This window comes from Trachinotus anak, unplaced genomic scaffold, assembly GCF_046630095.1.
Source record: "Trachinotus anak isolate AG129_WGS33_773 ecotype Australia unplaced genomic scaffold, CSIRO_AGI_Tana_v1 ptg000024l, whole genome shotgun sequence".
Taxonomy (NCBI): Eukaryota; Metazoa; Chordata; class Actinopteri; order Carangiformes; family Carangidae; genus Trachinotus; species Trachinotus anak.
In genome coordinates this window covers 14,278,137-14,299,442 of record NW_027273875.1, presented here as the reverse complement: position 1 = coordinate 14,299,442, position 21,306 = coordinate 14,278,137, and positions in this window count along the sequence as shown.

Below are 21,306 nucleotides of genomic sequence, written 5' to 3'. Positions count from 1 at the left end.
GTTCAGGTTATTTGACATTAGCTGCAGTAGATTCATATCAACACGCTGCCAGATGGGAGAGGCAGCAGGAACACGGCACACTAGCAGAGCGATGTGCTGCTGCGTGCAGGGTCAGCAGAAATAAATGCATTTTAGACACTTTTAAAAGACTCCACTGAAACAATCCAATGTCCATTTAAATGTACGCTTCATTTAGAATATTTACAGCACTTTATCTTACCACCAAAACTGTTTTTTTCTACCGCATTCTTACACACAACTTTCACTTTAATGTCCACAAAAAAAAGACAATGTCCGTAGAAGTGAAGTGCACGCTGTGTTTAGTATGTTTTCACCACTTTATCTTGCTGTCAAACAGCCCTTTCCTTATTTCCTCTATATTCCTACACAGAAGCGCAGATAGAGTGAGTATTGTATTGCCCTGCAGATCAGCTCTTTGAGTCAAAATGAGCTAAGCATGGGTGCTGTTGTGCGCAGTAATACGGCGGTTCAACGATTGAGAAAATGTAGTTTGAAAGGCTGTTTGACAGCAAGATAAAGTGGTGAAAATATTCAATATATAGAGTACACTTAAGCAGATTATTGTTTTTTCACTGACCATTTTTTCCATAGCAGTACATCGCTCAGCTTCTGTGCCAGCACTCGTGTCTACTTCTCCAAAATGGTAACACGCAGATCTGAATACATTGCAAGTAATACAGTGACTATGTATAACTACCACTCACAGCTCCATGTCTAATAACCTGAACTATCCCTTTAAGGCATGGGTATAATGTCTGCATCCCAGCTGTGAACTTTTCTCTGGTTGTGCAGACATGAATGTGGTTCCATTCATTCTACAATAGAGGGCCCACTTCAGCCTGACGTTCCATTTCCTGATTCACACAATGCACAATACCTCAATCACACCACATCATTGCCAATAAAAAATAAAGAAGTAGAAGAAGAGAACAGGAGGAGGGCAATAAGAGAAAACCTTCCATTCTCACTCAACAAGAATAGAGTTCAACACCATTTGGCTCTTTGTATTGTTTCAAAGAAGAGTCATAAATTTAGGTAACCACGGATCTCCTCGAACAAGCTCTCTTCAAAACAAGAATCCATTACTTCCTACGCGAACAGTCTGCGCAGTCACAAAATTTGAGCCACACATGGATCCATATCAGGGTCCACATAGATCCACGCAGACGTGTAAAGTATGCGTCAGCTTTTGAAGAGAAGTGAGCTTACCTCTGCAGCCTGCTCCCCATCTCTGCTCGAGGCTAAATTAGACACTACTAGTATAAGACACCATGTGCAATAATGTGTGCAATAAAAACACCCATCACTAGCTCTGCTGTATTAATGTTGATCATTTTGGAGTGGAGTTTGCTTTTAAGGAAGAAATACAGACTGTTTTGTGGGTAGCACTTGAGTACAGAGACAACCATCTCATCAGCGTTAGATCATTTACCTCTGCGGTTCCTTTGCCATGTCGTATATTTGTCTGTTAATATTAACGTACAGTGTGCACTTTACAATTGCTACAGATGAACAAAGTTTCCCAGTGCAGCTTTGAGGAGATTAATCTTGTAGTAAGTGCAGTAAATGAAATGTCAGATATGACGTATGCGTGCTGCTGCTGCTGCACTGTAGTGAGTGATTAGTTTGATGAGATACAAAGCAGAGGCAGTGACGTTCTTAAATTAATCATATTTGTGTGTGAACATACTTAGACAGGTTAATCATGCGAACAGCAATTAGACATTGAAACAACAGTGTAGGTTGGATTTCATCAGGTGAACATTGCCACAGCATAAAGACATCTACCACTTTATCACCATCAGCCTAAACTGCACCAAAGGATATGAATTCTGTGTTTTCAGTTACTCAAACTACTTACTTTCACTAAAGAGGAGCTGGAATTTGTCTGGAGATCTTAGTTAGAGGAACAGTGGCTCTCTGTGGGACATAGAGGAGATGCCGACTGGGGAGGTGCACCTGTGCACTAAAGAAGTTCCAGCAGCAGGGAGTTCGAGCTGCACTCTCATCGATTCACCTGGCAACTCTCAGCTTCTTGCCCAAGAAAATGGACAAGCTGCTTTTCTTCCACAAGGATAAACAAGGACTTCGCGTGTTCTGCTGCCATTTGTTTCACTAAAACCTGGCTCAGTGAATTCATCCTCGAGAGTGGATTACATCTGCTGGGCTTCCATCTACATCGAGCAGATTGTGTAACAGAGCTTTCAGGGAAAAAAACAGGTTGAGAAATTTGCCTCTACATCAACAAAGTTTGGTGTTCAGATGTCACTGCGCTAAGTAGGAGGGGCTGGTAAATCTTGTCAGACTTTTTGCTTTCACCTCCTGTTCTCTCATTTTTCACATTAAAACAAGTAATAAACTCCTTCTACTCCCGACATAAATATAGAGTTGTAAATAAAAGTAAAGTACAGCCTGTACATTTGTCACAAGTTGCCACATCATGGGGTAAGTTGCCCAACTATGCAGGATCATATTTTTTTCAAAGGAAGAAACACCTCAACCCCATCAGATTTGTGGTGATGCTGGTAGCCTGGAATCTTTTAACCTTCAAGCGTATTGTATCGTTCAACAGATAAGAAAATATCATTTTTGCAGTTAAAAGTCTTATTTATTTAGAAAGCTGTTTAGAATAGCAGGGCTTCAGTGTCAGTGCATGAAAAACTGAAACAACCCATACAAGTAAATAAATGAACTGTAAGTGTAAAATAAGTGTAATAATTCATCCTGAATTATGACTTTTCCGGTTCAAATTAAAAACAAAATGCTCAAGTTTAAGTTTTGTCACTGAAATGCATATTCTTATCTGTGTCATCATCAGAGTCACAGTTCTGACACAAATAAACTGTGTAACCTGGAGCACAAGCCTTGTGCCCAATCGTTGCATTGGTTACACTTAATCTCATTTGGGCGGCTCTTTGGGAATGACTCCACACAAACAGACGCAGAAGCACTCTTCATCATTTGACAGTTCATCTGAGCATTTTCTTTTCTTGACCAGCTTCCTCTGTTGAAATGCTGGAAATCGTCTTTGCTACTCTTGCTTCTTAGAGATCTTTTTGCCACCTTTTGTTTTGTTTTTCTCTTATGAGGCCTTTTTTTCTGATGTATCAATGGTAATTTCCCTATAATGAGTTGTTTCTCATGGGGCAGCTTTGCGATAGGATCAGGCATGTTCTCTGCTTTGTAGTCCTCTTTTAGGGCCTGCTGACGCTGGATTTGAGCTGGGACCCGTTTAAAAGGAGTCAATTGCCTTTTTTTTTAGCAGGTTTAGCAGTGTTTTAAAAACCTGCTCAAACTTAACTCTAATTTTGGTGTAAAAAGATCATAAGATGACACTGAACTCATCAGACTCAAGAAGGTGATCGACGGCAGGAGGTTGAGTGGCTGGTGCTGTCAGAACAACTTTGAGCTGGACATGCTCAAGGCTGTGGAGGTAACGGTGGACTTTAGGAGACACCCTTCACCAAACTCAAACTCCATCCTTATAGCAGCCTGACACTGGAAGTGTGGTCTGCCACAGGAGCTGTTGAGCCAGTTCTACACCTCGGTCATTAAATCCGTTCTGGGCAGATCCATCACAGTCTGGTTTGGAGCACCCAGGATAGGTCAGGATAGGAACAGACAGCAGTGAACAGCAGAAAAAAATCTTTGGTGCTCCCCTTGTAACGTAGTTACACTAACTCTTAGTTTGTTTTTATTTTTGTTTCATGTCACTTCACTAACTCTCCTGTCATTTCAGATCCTGCCTTCCTTCCCTGCCATACAATCTACTCATTTCCCTCACCTGGGTTTCCCCGCCCATCTCCTCCTCACCTGCAGTCCATTTGCTCATTAGTTCCTCAGTATATATACCAGTCCATTTTCATTTGTTCCCTGCCAGATTGTCTTGTGTTCTACGTTGCCAAGCTTTCCAGCATTTCCTAGTACTGCCTTCCTGCTCTGACCCCGTTTTGCCTTTCTTGGACTACGGATACCTGCCTGCTCCTTGTTGGATTTGTTTGCCTGATTCTGATCTCCTGGTTTTGATTCTGCCTGTTTTCTTGGACTAGTAAACTGATCTTCCCTTGCTACTCACCTGCCTTTTTGTCGTGCTTCTGGGTTCTGCTTTGTCGGCTCCAGTGACCGTGACACCCCTGTCCACCCCCAAGGACATGTCAACCAGGAGACGGACAGGGAAAACCACCAAACACAGGAGCGCTTTCCTTCCTCATGCCATCACCCTCATAAATGCTTTACCAGTATCATCTGCTGCACCACAGCTACTCTTGTTTCTCCAGCTAACTATTGCTTCACAGTGACAAATACTGTACTGTACAAATACTCTACAGCACAATTTCATTCCCATATATGATGCCAAACCTGCCGAACCAAATTCTTTGTGTGTGTGTTAGCATACTAGGCCAAATCAGATTCTGATTGTATGTGGGGTTTGGCTTCATTGGTCGAAATGTTTACGTTCCCAATCCCCATGCAAACCAGAGTGGTATTTCATAAAGGAGGCAAAGAAAAGAGTGGCTTATTGTGAAAAGCCTGTCTTAAATAAGCCTAACAAACTGATCCTGGAAATGAGTCTTCACAAAGCCAGTTTAGAGCCTGTGTCAAGAACTACTTATTCATGAATTAAATATGCCATAATCAAAATTTCTATATGGATCATGTGACTATTTGTATGTACTATGTGTAGTGATGAAAACGTATAAGTCTCACCCTAACTCTAAAGTTTCTAGTTTTTGTTTAGTCTCCACACATCTTTTTCTGCAGCTGTTGATCAGGTGAGCAGAAACACAACTCCAGACAAATGGTAACATACAGTATCACCATATAACATCAAATTATGAGGTGATGGTATGTCAGTGTTTTGATCACAGCTTATATCTGCTGCCTCCAAGGTGCCAAAAATTCAGTTACTGACATTGGGCACAGACCATATCAAGTGAAGGGATGCTGAATTTTATTTGTATCATAACTCTGGAAACTGTACAGGATTGGTAAAATGCAACACCTTAGTAGTATCAAACAGTACCTAAGCCAGCCAATGTATTCTAAGAAAAAGAATATAAGACAATTTGCATCTAGGAACATATCTTTTCTATCAGATCGTATATTTTTATTTTCCCATACCAAACCTATTTATTTACCATTAATTTAATTAAAGTACTCAAACAGCCTAAAGAAATGAATGAGTGAATAAATGTGGAATATCAGAAAACTACGTACTGCAGTGAACTGTTGGGGTGGAACTTGAGTAAAAACACTACACTTGAGTGTGGCGATGTTGAATGTAACACTGGCTAAACCTAAAAACTAACCAGGAGAGCCTAAGGATACATTTCTATGGTAACTTTGGTCAGACTTTGTTTAACGTCCTTTATAAAGCACAGTGAAAGTAAGCCTGAAGACTTACTGAAGTAAGCCCTGCTTTATGAAACACCTCTCTGGCCCTCAGAAAAAACTCACAAGGGAAATATATGTACATGACCATCAGTGCAGTCTCTCATTAGCCCTCAGTTCATTTTGTAACACTAGGCATTCAAAGCATTGTGAATGGTTGGCTATAAAAAGTCATTATCCATCTGATTAGCCTATAAAACATGAGACTTTGGGGTCACTTCCTCTTGTTGGTTCAGATTAGGTTCTTGCTCCTATAAAACTGCGATGCAGTACTTCAAGACAAGGACTGAGGCTCATATTTTCAGTTATCTCTCTTTGATGAAGTGTTTCAAATTAACAGCCCCACAAGCACCAGATTTGAACAAAGCATACAACTGCTCGCAGATATTTTTTTCATTCATAATGTCGAGCTTGAAGTGAACCAGAAATAATGCATTTTGATTTAGCAATTCATTTTTTTTTCTATCTTCCCCTTAGACTACAATTAACAATAATAATTAATAAATGATTAGTAATGGCTCTCAAAGTAGAGTGTGTCTTCTAGCTAGGAAACTGACTCCTTTTTTATTTCAACAGGAGCAACAGCTTCAAAAGTTTGAGAGCTGCGACTCTAACTGCAGTTCCCTAATGTCCTCCAAATGTGCTGGCTGCAGCCTAAGTAGCCATCCTTAAAGTGGGACCCCAAAGAGCCGTCCTGTTTCAAGGATGTTATCCAGAGTGGCACAGACAGCACCCATAGGGGTGAAAAGGGATTTGTTGTCATTTTGGGCAGCTAAGAAACAGCCTTCGAGCAAAAAGCCTATAAGTCTGTACAGCTGCCACAGGGTGAAGTTGGCCTCCATCAGCCCCCACATGTGTGCTGTGCAGCAGTGGAGGCCGGTGACAGCTGAGCAGTTGATCTTAGAGGAGCTGCTGCAGAATAACAGCAGGGAAGGGGATTGGTGCTCCTTCAAAGATGAATTGAACACCCAAAGGCCTGTCGTAACGAGAAGGTCCTCCAAGCTCCATTACTGCTGCTTAATATGCAGACAGAAGAAGTGCAAGCTAATGTAGCCCCCCCGCTAAAATACCTGCCAACCCACATGGGCCCGCACAACTAAAGTGCCCTTTTAAAAGGTCTGATATAAATTCAAACCTGGGCAAAGCCTCTGGGGTGCTGGCTGCGGAAAACAGGCTACTGTTCAAAGAGCCCAGTGTTCAACAGCTCTGTCTTCCTGTGCCCAACAAAATGTTCAATACTCATCTACCATATTGCCATACAATTACCTAAGGACAATCGTTCTCCACAAAATGATAATTCAATTTGCTTTTTTTTTTTTAAATTTATAGTTCAAGGAGCCAAAGGACGACAGTAAAAAAGAAAAAATACCAATCAAAATAGGATTATCAGGAGAATTCATCAATTCAACCAAAGACAACAAAAATCCATATTATCATCTATTATTATAAACTTAGTTTGACCAATACATTGATAGATTATTGTTCTATTATCATTTCACCCTACAAAATCCTAGAGTCCATTGAATCCATTAATAATGGATGGCTACAGCTCTATCCACTGTCAAGTCCAGAAAGACCTTCAGCCAGTTCTCAAAGGTAAAGCAGTTTGGTTCAGGATGTTTTCAATGTATTAGTATTGTCTGCTTGGCCGATCTGGTGCACAGTTTTAGAGTGTATACTGTTCATTTTTGCACCAAGTAAACAAACCATTGGAGATGGTTTTATATTTAATATTAAGAATGCCCAAAAGATTTTCTAATACCGTACATCAGTCCACCAAGTGAACTGACTATACTGAATCAACACAGTCATTGACTGAATCACTAAGAACAACCATAATGTTGCATATAAGTAATACTGAGCTGTTATTGTTGAATGTAACAGCTTGAACTAGGAAAAGACTGAATATACCACTGAAGTGAAGACAGAATCAGCTCTAATGTCACAGCAGCACAAGTGGTGATGTGGTCACTTAGTGTTGAAGTGTTGAACAGAGATGCAAACGCTTAGGAAAAAAAGTGAATGAACAGCATAGTCACTTGAAACAAATGTTTAAATGGGACAGAACAAAAAGATTTGAATCAGCAAAGTGATTTGTAATTTACACCTTTACTACATACACTACATGTCTTGAAATTCTCTGAGCACAGCCCTACCAATTACACAATCCCATGGGCTTTTAAAGAATAACTTCACCCAGTCTTATAATCTGATGTCCCCGGCCAACTAGAGGCAATGACGAGCTTTTTTCACAACTGATACAGTAGTGATGTACCATGGGACTATGGAATAGAAACAGACCAGTCAATTAATAAAATAATTAGTAAATTATCCTGGACATGAAATGTGTGACTTGAACATCCGCTGAAACTTTCACTCACCTGAAGAGACGATAAACAGCAGCAGAAGAAAACATCCGATCTGTGTCGAGCAAGGATGACGAGTGTAATCTTCCTCAGAGTAATACATGAAACATAGTTTCACATAGCTTTTCACCATTTGAGCTTTAGATGGAGCTCCTTTAATTAAGTCATCTCAGTGTGTCCTCTTCTTCTGCAATGGTTTAATGGCACCCCAGTGGAAAATTAATACCACCAACAGTTTACATCCATGAATGAACCTCTAATATTTGCGTAACAGTAGTGGATGAAAACGTGCATTAATTACTAGCTGTGACAGCAGTACTGTTTTCACCCTTGTGAGTCTGTGCGTGGGTGTGTGTGCTACTGACTGTAGCAGGAACTACCACAGAGGTGGTTTTTAATTCTTAAGCTGGTGTTAAGATGTCACTATAATCACATCAAAACTGTGCAAGATGCAGTCACAGGTGTGTAGCTGCGATCAAAATGAAGGCAAATTTCAAGTATAGTATGTCGTACAACCCATGAATACCGAGTGGTCATGTTATAATGTGATAATGACCTGTGATGTGCAGGAACGGTCTAAAAGAGCCTGTTCATTGAAGGCATGCGCATGTTTTTTGGGAACGGTGAATTGAACATATTAATTTGCAGCTAATGAACATGAACTCACGTCAAGGTGGCGGTAATGCAACAAAAAGCTGCTTGCCAACTGCCAAAAAACATCAGAAGAAGAACTGTGTTTTTTTTTTTTTTTTTTTTTCAGCTATAGTGACTGCAGTGAAGCCAGTGGTGGAGCCTGCAATCTGTGCTTTTGAGCTTCTGCATCATTTGGTTCACGCACGCTAAATAAAGTTTTTATATTGCATCTACAGTAAACCTTCACTGTGCCTCTGTTTTTCACTTTCTACATAATAAAATTGTTTATAGAGCTGAATTACATTTGCAAGCTGATTTGTTTTGAGTTGTCCTGCTCCATGACACATTGTTTAAGTAATAAAATATTTACTCACATTGGTTTTTCTTGGCTTTTCAAAGTATTCTGTCTGTGATTCTATAGTAGTATACAGTAATGTGGGCATGATCGGGGATGGGGATGGATGGGTAGGAGAAGGGTCAACTGAAAAAAAAGAGATCAAAACAGCTTATTAAAAAAAAAAAAGAAAAGAAATCAATGAATTTATTTTTCAACCATGAAATTAGTTCATAATTCAAAATTGTGAACTATGAATGTTCATTTTAGTCTGAACTTTGAGCTCTTGTGAAGTGTGAACTTGAACAAAAGTTGTGATGACTACTGAGCACTCATGGGTTAGAACATCGACATGTTGATGATTTTTAAGCATAATTTATAGAAATTTGTGCTCCCTCCAAAATCTTAGCTGGGCTTACTATTTAATTTGGGTATCACTTCTCGAATTTTATAAAATGCTTCACAGAAAACAGACAATAAATAAATGTCTGGGGGGGAAAAAAGCTGAAGAGCTTCTCCAATAAGGCTGTAAGAAGAGCAATATCGTCAGTATGTTGCTTGTTGCTTTCATATTGTAATGAACACTGCAGCCCCAAGCAGCTACAACACAGAAGTTTTAAGCTTCCATTTCTTTCCAATCAAATAAAATCTTTCGATCCATAAATTAATGTGTTATAATAAAACAAATATTTTATCAGAATCTTTGATCAACTATAATTTTAACTTCTGAAATAAAACATCTGATTGAAGATGATTTGTGAATAATGAAGTCCTGGACACAAAACACAGAAACAGCATTTTGTTATCAGATTAGAATTTATCGTTAAGGTCAAATATATCCTTAATGCACTATTGAAGGAGGTATTTCATTAGCTTGTTAATGATGTCTTTTAATCTAATGATACTCTCCTTACATTAATACTTCAAAGTTGCCCAAATTCAGATATGCTGTAACCTTTTCATGGCACCACATCAGGATTTTCCACAGTCTCATGTGGCCTTCACTGAACCTTTTCTGAACACACCACTGATTGCAGTCAAGGAGAAACGTGACAACATGCTATCACAAGAGGTCTGTGGTTCATAATTAGAACAAGTGCAGACGACTGAGTGGGGTTTAAAAGGCTAATGTTATTTAATGGACAGAGAAAAAAAGTCACAGACTTGACACTTTGGAGCTTTTAACTTCATGTGAATTGTGAACAAGTCAGTACAGTTAAACAGGCACAAATCTAATGGACATTAATGTCATTTAATAGGTTAAGTATTAATCTGATAGTTGTTCACTCGTCAATACTGCACACTTGTCATCTGTTTTCATAATGATGAAGAAAGATTGGAAAAAATTCTACGAAATTGACTGCACATGACATAAAAGTACAATAAAAGTTCTTTGTAAGTTTCCTCTGCCGCTGAATGTTAGGGTGAACAGGCGTCCGGCTTTAGGCCGGACAGTCCGGATTTTCAATGCCCTGTCCGGCCGCTGTATGTTTGTGTAGCCTATTCAGCTACACAAACATCATCTTTAAACCACTCACAATTGTACTATAAATGAGAGTATACCAGAGTCCTATTTACACCATAGTAATTTATTGATATGCCGCATAATGTCCTCCTTTTTGGTGTTATGGAAATGGTCACCCTACTGAACGTGGTGGTGATGGTCGCTTGACCAGAGCTTCAGCCATCGATGCATTTACAAGACAAGAGGTTATAATGTGCTCTCTGAGCAGTGCTACGTCTTCAGAGGCGACTGGAGGCTACAGTGAGTTGCTATTGGAAATGACGAGATGGGCGAGGGCTAGCTGGTTAGCATGCTAACTTAAGTAGAATAAAAGACACAATAGAGACAAGAATTAATGTTGGTGTTGGTTTCCACCTCTGGAGACAGGGGTGGTAGGTGAGAACAGGGGTGAAGTTTGATGCTGAACTCAACATTTCTTCTACACTGGTAAGTAAACAGCTGTAGATGCTAATGCTAGCTATGTAGCAATAGCAAAACTTAATAAAACAAATAGCCTATAGGTCCTTTTGAAATTGATAGGGACAAAGAAACTGCAACTCACCATTATGCATTGTTTGCTGATTAAGCTGAGTCAGCTTTCAGTGCACAGCAGAGAGTTTGTGCTTGTGTGATCATGTAGATGTGGATGTATTGTGTGCTGCAGTATATGTTTTAAATGTTTTTATTTAATGAAAGCAGTAATAATAAAACAGCATTAAAAAGTATTTCATCAATCTGTACGACAGAAAATTTAACATTTAAACATTAAACATTATAAACATTTATAACTGAGCAGATGTCCCATAGGTATACTTTATATGGTGATTAAAATAATAAGAGGCTAGTAATCTTTACAGGTTACTTTGTCTCACTGTCTTGTACTAATAAAGTAATTTTACGGGAAGAGATTTTAGTCTGGATATTATATAGATCAGACAAGATACAGTATCTGCTGCTTCACTTGCACTGTGGTCCAGAAGAAACAGCATTTCTGGGATAATTATTTGGCTTTTGTTTGAATTAAAAATGGCCAATTAGAGCAGAATTATGGGAGAGTGAATGTTTTTGTTTACTCGTGAGGAAAGTGGACCACTCAGAGGGGTTTTATCCATTGTATAAATCTCTTTTATTCTGAACATTAATGCTACAAAAGCTGCACTGCAGGAAGTTTTTAGTTTTTTCAAATAATCTTGTGTAAAAAAAAAAAAACACATTGTGATATAAGAATCTAAATTTTTGTGTTACAATTTTGTGACTGAAAAATACTAATTTGTTAGACAACTGTCTACGCAACAAAGAGCATGATGCATACAGTAAGTCCTAATTTTAGTGGAGACAATACATAGAAGTATCAGTGTTTACTACCAACACAAAAACAGCTTTTCATTGACTTTCACCGAGCAATTTATTGATGTTACTCAGATGTGTTTCGTTCTTCTATTATCACTGAGTGCTTGTCAGATGGATTTACTGTGAGATTTATTGGAGGCTGCAGCTCCTCAGAACACAGAAAGTGATTTAGACACACAATCATAGGATACACTAATTATGTTTACTTTGTCCTCTTACTCGTCCTCTATTCCAACAAGATACCATGGGGAGAAAACATCCTGAAACACCTTCCTCTGATATGAGGTTCTATTTAAAGAAGAGGAAAATGGCTGGGTGGGAGAGTGAGGAATAATGGCACTTGTCACATGCCCCGAATCAAGGAGCACGCCAAAATCACAAAGCGTATGGAAGAAATACAGTTTTAATAAACTCCCCTTCCCACATAATCAGATGTGTTTTATTAAATACCGCCTGGGACCCATTGAGGTTATTTATGATGGGGAAGACGACATTAAAACAGAATTGAGTTTGTGTGCTGAGGGCATGGAGAGTGAGCTCTGCCTCTGCACTGTTTGCTTGTATACTTACTCTGATGAGCAGGCTGAGGGACTGAGATGGCTGTGGGCAAATGGAGATTGCTGTCTGAGAGCTTATCCATTAGTTGACATTTAGTTCATCCCAACAACAACGCTCATTAGAGGATAGCTTTTAAAATTGAATGCTTGCTCGAAAATTGGGCTCCCTTTTGTTCCCCCTATCTAGTGATTGTTATCGTGGGGCAGAGGCAGACAGAGAGCATGGCATATCCAGGGGATGGAACTTGCGGCTAATTTATTTAATTTGCTACTAATGCAAATAATGGCCAGCGCACTTGTGCTTTCACTGGCACAAAGCATCACTGATGGACCTTTTCCATGACAACAGTGAAAATGCTTTTTTTTTTTTTAAGCCACAGATTTCATCATCAATATGTACAAAAAAGACTGATTCAAGCCACACTGCTCTGTTTATACATGAGACCTGTGCTTACTTCTCTGTTAAAAGTATCTGTACACATTTCATTTTCATATAAATGTCATGTAACTATCTGTGTTCCCTGTCGGTATGATATAATTCAAGCTATATCTAGTCATCTATCATGACAGCTTTGACATTTGCTTTACAGCTTACAAGTTGCTTTAATTATATATGGTGGTTAAAAAAACTCTGATGCACAGGAGTCAGTTTTATGTTCATGATTTTTTTGGAATAAATAAAAGAAGTGCTGCTCTCTCTGCATGAGTAACGAGAGGACTAGGTCAAAACCTACAGTATGGCTGGACTGCATTGTAGGCTATTTGCATTCTGCCTAGTATCAGCCAGTTTCAGCCCTTTATCTGTTTGCTTCTCTTTTACACTCTGCACTGCTCACATATGAAGTATTTTATTACAACCAAACTTAGTTAAGCTGTTCTCATTTACATGTTGTTCTGTTTCTGCGCTCAGACGACTGAATATATATATATATATATATATATATATATATATATATATATAATATGTGTGTGTGTGTGTGTGTGCGTGTGTTTGTGTGCATGTGTGTGCACGTAATTAACATGTTACACATATACACAATACTCCCTTTTTGTGTTTTTTGTGTGTGATTTGTTGAGTTATTTTTCCATTTCTGTGTATGACATGATATGAGGCAGTTTGCTATATCACAGCCTAATCACATTAGTGTAAACACTGGTAATTGACGTGTCAACAAATCAATCCATTAAATATTCCAGCATGCACAAATCAACAATTAAAACGTTGTAGGATTTGTAAAAAAGGTTTTGAAAATTGTACCAAATACAAGGACCTCTTCTGTGAAATGTGTTTGCTGCATTTGAGGAAGTGATACAATGTGTTATTGAAAAAACAAATTGTACCTATTATGAAAGAAATTATACAGTAGGCAAATAATCAGAAAACTGGAATCCCTTAACGGAGCTATTGTAAGTTTTGCTAAAAGCTCCTCTTTTAACTCACTCATTAGCCGCACTGCTTATCCTGTCAGGGTCACCGAAAGGCTGGAACCAATCCCAGCTGACATTAGGCGAGGGCAGGGTGCACCCTGGACAGGTTGCCAGTCTATCACAGGGCTGACATATAGAGACAAACAACTATTCATGCTCATATTCACACCTACGGGAAATTTAGAGTCGCTAATTAATCTGCATGTGTTAGGATTGTGGGAGGAAGCCAGATACCTGGAGGAACCATCGGGCACAAGGAGAACATGCAAACTCCTCACAGAAAGGAGCCGTCCAGCTGGCAGCTTCTTGCTGTGAGGCGACAGTGTTAACCATTGCACCAGTATGCTGCCCTCATATAGCTCCTTTAACCATCATTAAAAACCCAATGACGGGATCACACCAGCCACAACTCCATCAACATGTTGACATTCTGACCTATTAGTACTCGTCATTCCTACATTATTACATGAAAACTACCCCGCTACAGTGTCTCCAGGACCACATTTTGCCATGATGACACACAAATACACACACAAACAGACTCACAAGGTGAAAACAACACCAGCAATGCTGTCGGCTGGTAACCACAGATCAACCTGACATCATACAGAGCAGAGCCTGAGGCTGTGTGAACAACCTGACCTTGGCAATAGACGCATTGGCAGAAACCAACAGAATTCAATTATTATAGTGTTCAGGTGCTATGTTTCTTGTTGAGTTGTTCATAGAGCTTTTTATTTCCCTGAAAATTCTGCAAGGCTGCTGATGTCTCCAAAGGACAATGGTCATACAACTAAGCCCTAAGTGCAGGGCGACCATTAAACACTAACACTAGCATGTAGCCTTTTTTGTTCCCTATTGCTGTTGTGAAAATGAATAAATAAACTGAGTAACAGCAGGATGCCTTGAAAATACGACCTGGATTTTATTTGCCATTTGCCATTTCTTCAAAGAATTATAGAGGAGCAATAAAATACCATATTAGGCAAACAACAGGTTTATAAAACAAGTCCACCAGCTTAAAAGACTGAAATGTGGAGTTTCACACAGGCTCTTTTTCATTATAATCCTAACTAGAGGCCTGGTATAATTCAGCAATTATGAACATTTTAAATGAGTAAGACCCTTTTACACCCTCAAGTACTACTTGATGGTATGCTGTTTCATTAGCATTTACCACTCTGCCATTACAAATTGGGCCTTAAAGGCTCTTTATTAAAAGCAAACTTTTTAAAAGAAAAGCAGCAGTAATCTCATTCAGGTTGATTTCATCTCTTTGTTTCTTAGATGTATGTTTCCTTTTGTTTAACATTGTCAGAGAAAGCCATTAAGGAAAAGGCTGGGGCCACTTCACAGAGCAGGTCCAGGACCATTTGCCTCCCAGTGGATTGTAGTCACTTAGCTCACCATTTATCACTTCAGAAATTAGCTTGGCCTCCTGTCATTACATTGAACTCCTGAAAGGTAATCAATCTGTAGGCGATGCCCAAGGAAAGGGAGGGCTGAGTGATTGATGCAGGAATGAAACAAGACATTACAAAAGGTGGAATTGGACAAGTGCAAATAAACGTGTGAGCCAAGGAAGGTGTTCTGTGGGAGGCCAAACTGCAAGAACTGGACTCACTACTGCGTCTTAAAAGGATGAAATCAATGTATTTCTCAACTCATGTCTGTGTGAGAGAACAAAGGGAACAGAGCGCATGCAGTGCTTGGCTGTCTTGTATGACAGCACATACGGCAGGATGAGACTGCAGAGATAAGCCCATTGTGTGACTTGGAATTGAAACCACCCAAACAGACATGCACACAGTCTGCACGGCTCCATCTCCCAAACTGGCCCTCTGAGACTTGTCTTTGAAGCTGGCAGGTGGAACGGCAGCCTCAGCAGCACAGTGTTGCATTCACTGCCATCGCTACACGGCACAAATAATAAGTGTTGACATAGGCGAGCAGACTGAATCAGAGTTTAAGAAAATGGTTGTAAAAACAGGTTAGGGTCTTGAATAAAAAGAATGGAAAATTGTTCATAATGCCCCAGAAATGTGTGATTGTTGGTTTAGGCCAGTGATATTTCTTTGCTAAAAACATTGCTTACCAGCACTCACACTTTAATCATGGTCCAGGAGCAGTCAACCTCCAAATTGCCTGCCCTGAGGATCTGCTATTACTACCAGCAATCTAGCTTTTTTCTCCCCACATCACAACATCAATAACCCCAAACTGGAAAAATTACGCCATGAAAAGATTGACCCTGGTTTTTTGCTTTTTGCTCACTGATTTAATGCTTCCTTGCTGCTTATTTAGAAATGTATTGCCCTTTGCCCTGTTTTTGCATTAGCTACAGAATAAGAGCACTGGATTGATTAAACTCCATCATTGACAAAAAAAATAAAATGTCCTTGAGCAAGGCACTGAGCCCTGTTTGGATTGGCAAATCACCTGGTTTTTGTGGTTGAGTCTGTGGGCACAGGCAGTAAATGATAAAATGCTCTACCGCAGTGAGATATCTCTTTAAAGGCACCTGGGGGAGCAGATGAGATAAGTTTTCCTGCAGTCTTTGTATTCCGATGAGTGAGTGTGACGCCGGTGAAGGGATGACCTTTGATGGTGCCAAGAGGAACAGTGGATGGTGAGTCATTATACCCTTGAATGACAAGTAATGCACTGCGTTTGCACAGGCAGACTCAGCCCGAGGAGGAAGAAAACGCTGGATGAATAGATGAAAGAAATGCCTGTGAATTGCATCAAGGGCTTTTCTTCATGACACTGCCCACAGTAACAAGAATGTCCCTGTCATAATTTAAAATTGAATTCTTCAGCCTTCATATAGGCTCCTTTGAACTGTGTATCAGCTTAGATGTAGTCACAGCAACAGGACAGAAAACCTATACCAGGTGGCCTTTCATTAGCACCATGTTTATCTCTGATACTCTGAAATTGTGATGGAGAAAAGCTTTAACAGTGAGCACCTTACTCTACACTTGTCCCTCCTCCTGTGCATTGGGGCCTGACTGATTAATTGAATTGTCTATTGGAGGAAAAAAACTGCCGTAGGCCAAGATCATAGGCTGATTTAGCGACACCTATAAAATGCAGCCTGGGTCATAAAAATAGACTTTTGTCTTCCCCTCTCCTTCACGTTGCTGTTTTTTTCCTCTTCTAATAGTAGTAATTGTTCCTCCTTACCTTTGTATTTTTTTTCCTTCAAACAGAGGAACACCTGAATGGTGCATTTTGAGGTGCATGTGGTGTCAAAGTAAAAGATAAAATAAGATAAATATCTCTGAAACTGAAAACAATGCTGCTTCATTTATTACTAAGCCAACTTCATTAGCTAGCTATAATGTGTTGCATACTAATATTACACTGGTCTGGCAGCAAGGTAAAAAAAAAAGACATGATCAAAGTTCAACTTTGTCCTCATGAGCATCAGTGCAGCATCACGGGCAAAATATTTTTGTCCACACTGCTGTGAGAGTGGACTAACAGCTTACTGATAATGCTAATAACAGATGTCCTGATTAAGTCTTGACTGATTCCCTGATTCCAGTCCGAGTCCTTTAACATTGGGCATCTGAAGAAGTGATCAGCTGGCAACTTTGTTGGTGTTCTAGAAACGAGAGAAACACTCAATCCAGTGGAGGTTATTCTCTCACAAACAACCTTTGGCCGAGTTCAGACAGTGGCTGCAGGTGGCACACCGTCCAAGACAACACACAAGTTTCATTTTGTTCTGTCATCAAGCTGTGAAATTCACATTAATTATCAACAGCTGATATAGCTTGCCACTAGTGGTTTGTGTCATTTCAGCTGATGAAAATGACGGTCAGTACCAGCTATAATGAGCAGCTGTGCTTTGTGAATAAGGCCTCAGTTATACTCACTTGTGGAAATGAACACTAACAGCTGCGGACATCATGGATGCATAATTGTTTCTTCTTGGAGGAGCGTTCCATACATATTCCATACATATATCGTCGTCTCCATATGCGCAATACACACTATCAAAGTCTGGGAAATTTCTCTCCATGAATAACAACACATTTGGTTGTCTTTGTATTTTTTTTAAAGATGAGTTGTGCGGGTGAGGGCAGCTGCAAACGTCTTCACGTGTCCATGCTTGTTTTCCAGCTCATGCACAGTTGGCACCCTTGTCACGTAGTGGACGTAATGAAATGGTGAGTACATCCTCCAATGACGAAATTTACATCATACGGACACTCGCATACTTGCGGAGTCAAAGAGTATATCACTGGCTTAAGAAAGAGATATGAAAGATTTGTAATCAACGTACTGTAGAGTGCAGGGATAGATTTGGGTCATCTTTATTTTAGCCAATATGATCTATTAAAACCTGTCCAGATTGGTCCACATACCAATCCTCTCTACTGATAATGTAAAATCTATAAACTGCAGATAGGAACAGGATCCTGAAGGACCCTCCCCATGTTGGGGCCTAGAGTACTTAGTTCATCTATTCCCCTCACGATGATGTCCCTGCTCTCTGACATGCTACAAATCATCCAAACCATGGAAATGTGTAGACTTTTTTCCCACTGTTCAGGGGAAAGAAATTGTTCCTCAGCTCCCTCTATGCCTGCAGCAATTCTCAGAGCAGAAGGTAAAGACAAGAAAAAGAGAGTGGAAGACAGTAACATCTAATCATCTGAGAATGTCAATCAGTTTGCATTGTGTTCTGGCAGGATGCTCATGCTGTGGCCCGCAGCTCTTCTGTGTTTCTGACCAGAGGCATGAATCAGACTACTGATTTAAAAGACCTCAATAACCCCTCCCACGCTGAGGCCGTGGCCCCATCAGGTATATCATCTGGTATTCATCACAGGAAACCTGCAGATAAAAATAGCCACGCTCATATCATGCATGAACTCCACACACAGGTGTGAAAGTAATTCACAAGAGGACAACTAACGACAGCTGAAACCGACATAAAAATGGAGTACATTTTGAGCCCACATCAAGGGAAATTCAGTCTGTGGTTTTCATAGGCACAGTAATACAGACTTATCATCAGACTGAGCAGTGACAGGACTCCTCGGCTGAGCACAAAACACTGACCGTGCTGAGAGTTTATCAAAATATAACTGTGGATGTTCAGGAAATGAGACTCTGGGACAAATATCCGTTCTTGCACTTATCTGTGCAAGAACTTGCTCTTTAGTGTCAAAGCTGTATGAATGAAATCTGGGTCTTTGCTGCTTGTTGAATTGGACTCTGCTTTAAAGGCTTCTGAAACCGAAGTATGACCCTGACACATTTTCAATCACTGAGCACCTCCACAGCCTTTATTTGACCACAAGCCCATTAAAGCAGCGTAATAGCATGTTGGGGGAGGAGAGGGTTGAGTCAGATTACATTTTACCAACTGGGATCACAGTCTAGCTATTTTCTGTGTTGTCTAATTACTGACACTGATGATGTAAATCAGGACCTGTACTTCCTCATTAACTCAAAAATAACATAGAGGAGGCTGGGGATGGTTGCAGCAACGGATGGTTACAACAAGTCTTAGTCCACTAATCAAACATGCTAGAGTGATGATATTTATACTACACATACTCAGTCAGACCCTTAATTTGGACGTGTGAAAGTACTTTTTTTCCATGAGCTGTATTTTTGTCAAACTGTCCTGATCCTTTGTATGAGTTCATCAAAACTTTCTTAGTTTGAATCATTGTTTTGTTGACTTCTAAGTGATGTGGTTAGGAAGGTCGGTGTGTCTACCTAGCACATGTTGTTCTGTCATGGCTGATGGGTGAGGACAGTTATTGTAACTATCCCCAAGCTAAGCAGCCAAATCAAAACAGACCACACAACTGTGTTTTTCAACTCTTTTAGTTCAAATTATATGTGGCTAATTTTGTGCCACAGCACAACAGATGCAACAATAATAGTTTACTTTAACATAGGAGAATACAAACAAATTACATTGGTGATTATTTTGTTAGTATCACATGCTCTTATAATATATTTGCCTCTTCTGTTCATCATAAAAAAATTGTGTGTAAATTGAGAAATTGTGCCTATCTTGACACAGGGTTGGCCTATTTTCAATGCAAAACAAAACTCAGTAGTTGTTCTCTGATAAATATTACCAAATAAATAAACAGTACTATTATATTATTGAAGAACAATGTATATTTTCCTGACACTTTGCTTGAGACAAAAAGCTAAAGTTAATTAGTGAAGTTGAATGTATTTTTAATACTTTGCAACCATCAGCGATCTAGCTGCAACATCTGAATTCTTCCATTCAAATAATTATTGTGAATGAAGTGTGATGTGTAATCATCTTTAAATGGCATGGGTAATTAGTAGACAGATGTAAAATAATATATAAAAGTTTGGTTGGTCTTTTCCTGAGTAACTGAGAGAAATGCAAAGTGTTTGCATTTCTCTCCCCACTCTCTCTTATCTTTTTTGTCTATGTGTATTCTCTAAGAGATTAATGGCAACACAAAAGATCTTTGACAATGGACATGTGATGCATTTGGTTTCTCAGTCTGAGGTGTGGCATTCCCTCTCTATAATATATAGAGTTATGGCAACATGCAACTCATCCAAACAGCTTATTATGATATCTATTAAATTATATAACATTTGGGAGTTGAAGAATGACGCTTCTGGCAGAGCATTACTAATTTTTCCATTAGAAGTCTCATTGAGCTCTCTGCAAGAGGGATCACCATTCATCACTGTGTACTGGTAAACAAATATGTCAGATTGAACATGATGAGTCATGTCACACTTAAAACCACTTGATGAATGGTTTATGTGCAAGAAGCAGACACCGGAAGTCTGTGGCTCAGTCTGGTGTTTTCAGTTATGGTAACATTGGATATGAAGGACAAAGACAGGAGAAGAACACAAACAGTCAGCAGACATTAAGCAGATGTGAAACCTCAACAGGTGAGTGCATAGTGTTACCCTGGAGGAAAAGTTTGTTTGTCACATATTTCTCAAATGCCAGAGGAATAAAGGTTAAAACTTTATGCACTATGCTTGACACGGTGTGTGTTTTTCAAAAAGAATTACACACAGTGTCACAGTTTGAATGGTTTATATTTCAAAGCTTTTGTGAGACAAATCACCTTTGAAGAAAACAATTTTACTGATCTGTATTGATACACATGAGACAAACTCTCACAGCCACAACTACCTAACATAACTCAAAGATAAATATGCACATTTGGGTGTGAGTAAGATAAGTCTGTATGTCTAAGTGAAAATATTACCACTGCACTTCATGTAATTTGAGTTTAAGGGAGAATATTTTAATCCTTTTTAAGTTGAAATGTAGGAAATGTAAGAAATGTAACACAGCATTTTCAGTTGTTGAGAGAATTTCACTCTATTACACCAGCAAGATCCCCCAAAGATACGCCTCCTCGCAGTAGAATAATCTAACATTTTCCTCTTTATATCTTACTAATAGAATGGATTAATGGGAACAAAAGTCACATGACAAATGCAGTCTGTTTCGCTCTATTTCATCTTGGGAAAAAGGAAAAGTGAGATAAAATCTAACAACTTAAGATTTAAAGCTACAATGTTGAAGTTTGCACAAAAACACTGCATTTGTTTCCAGAGAAATAAACTGTACTGACTTGCTGATAAAAGACTAGTCTGACTTAATGGTCCTTGAGGTTGAAGATTTTCATAATGCACTCTTCATCAGGAGTCCAAAGCCCTGTATAATGGAAA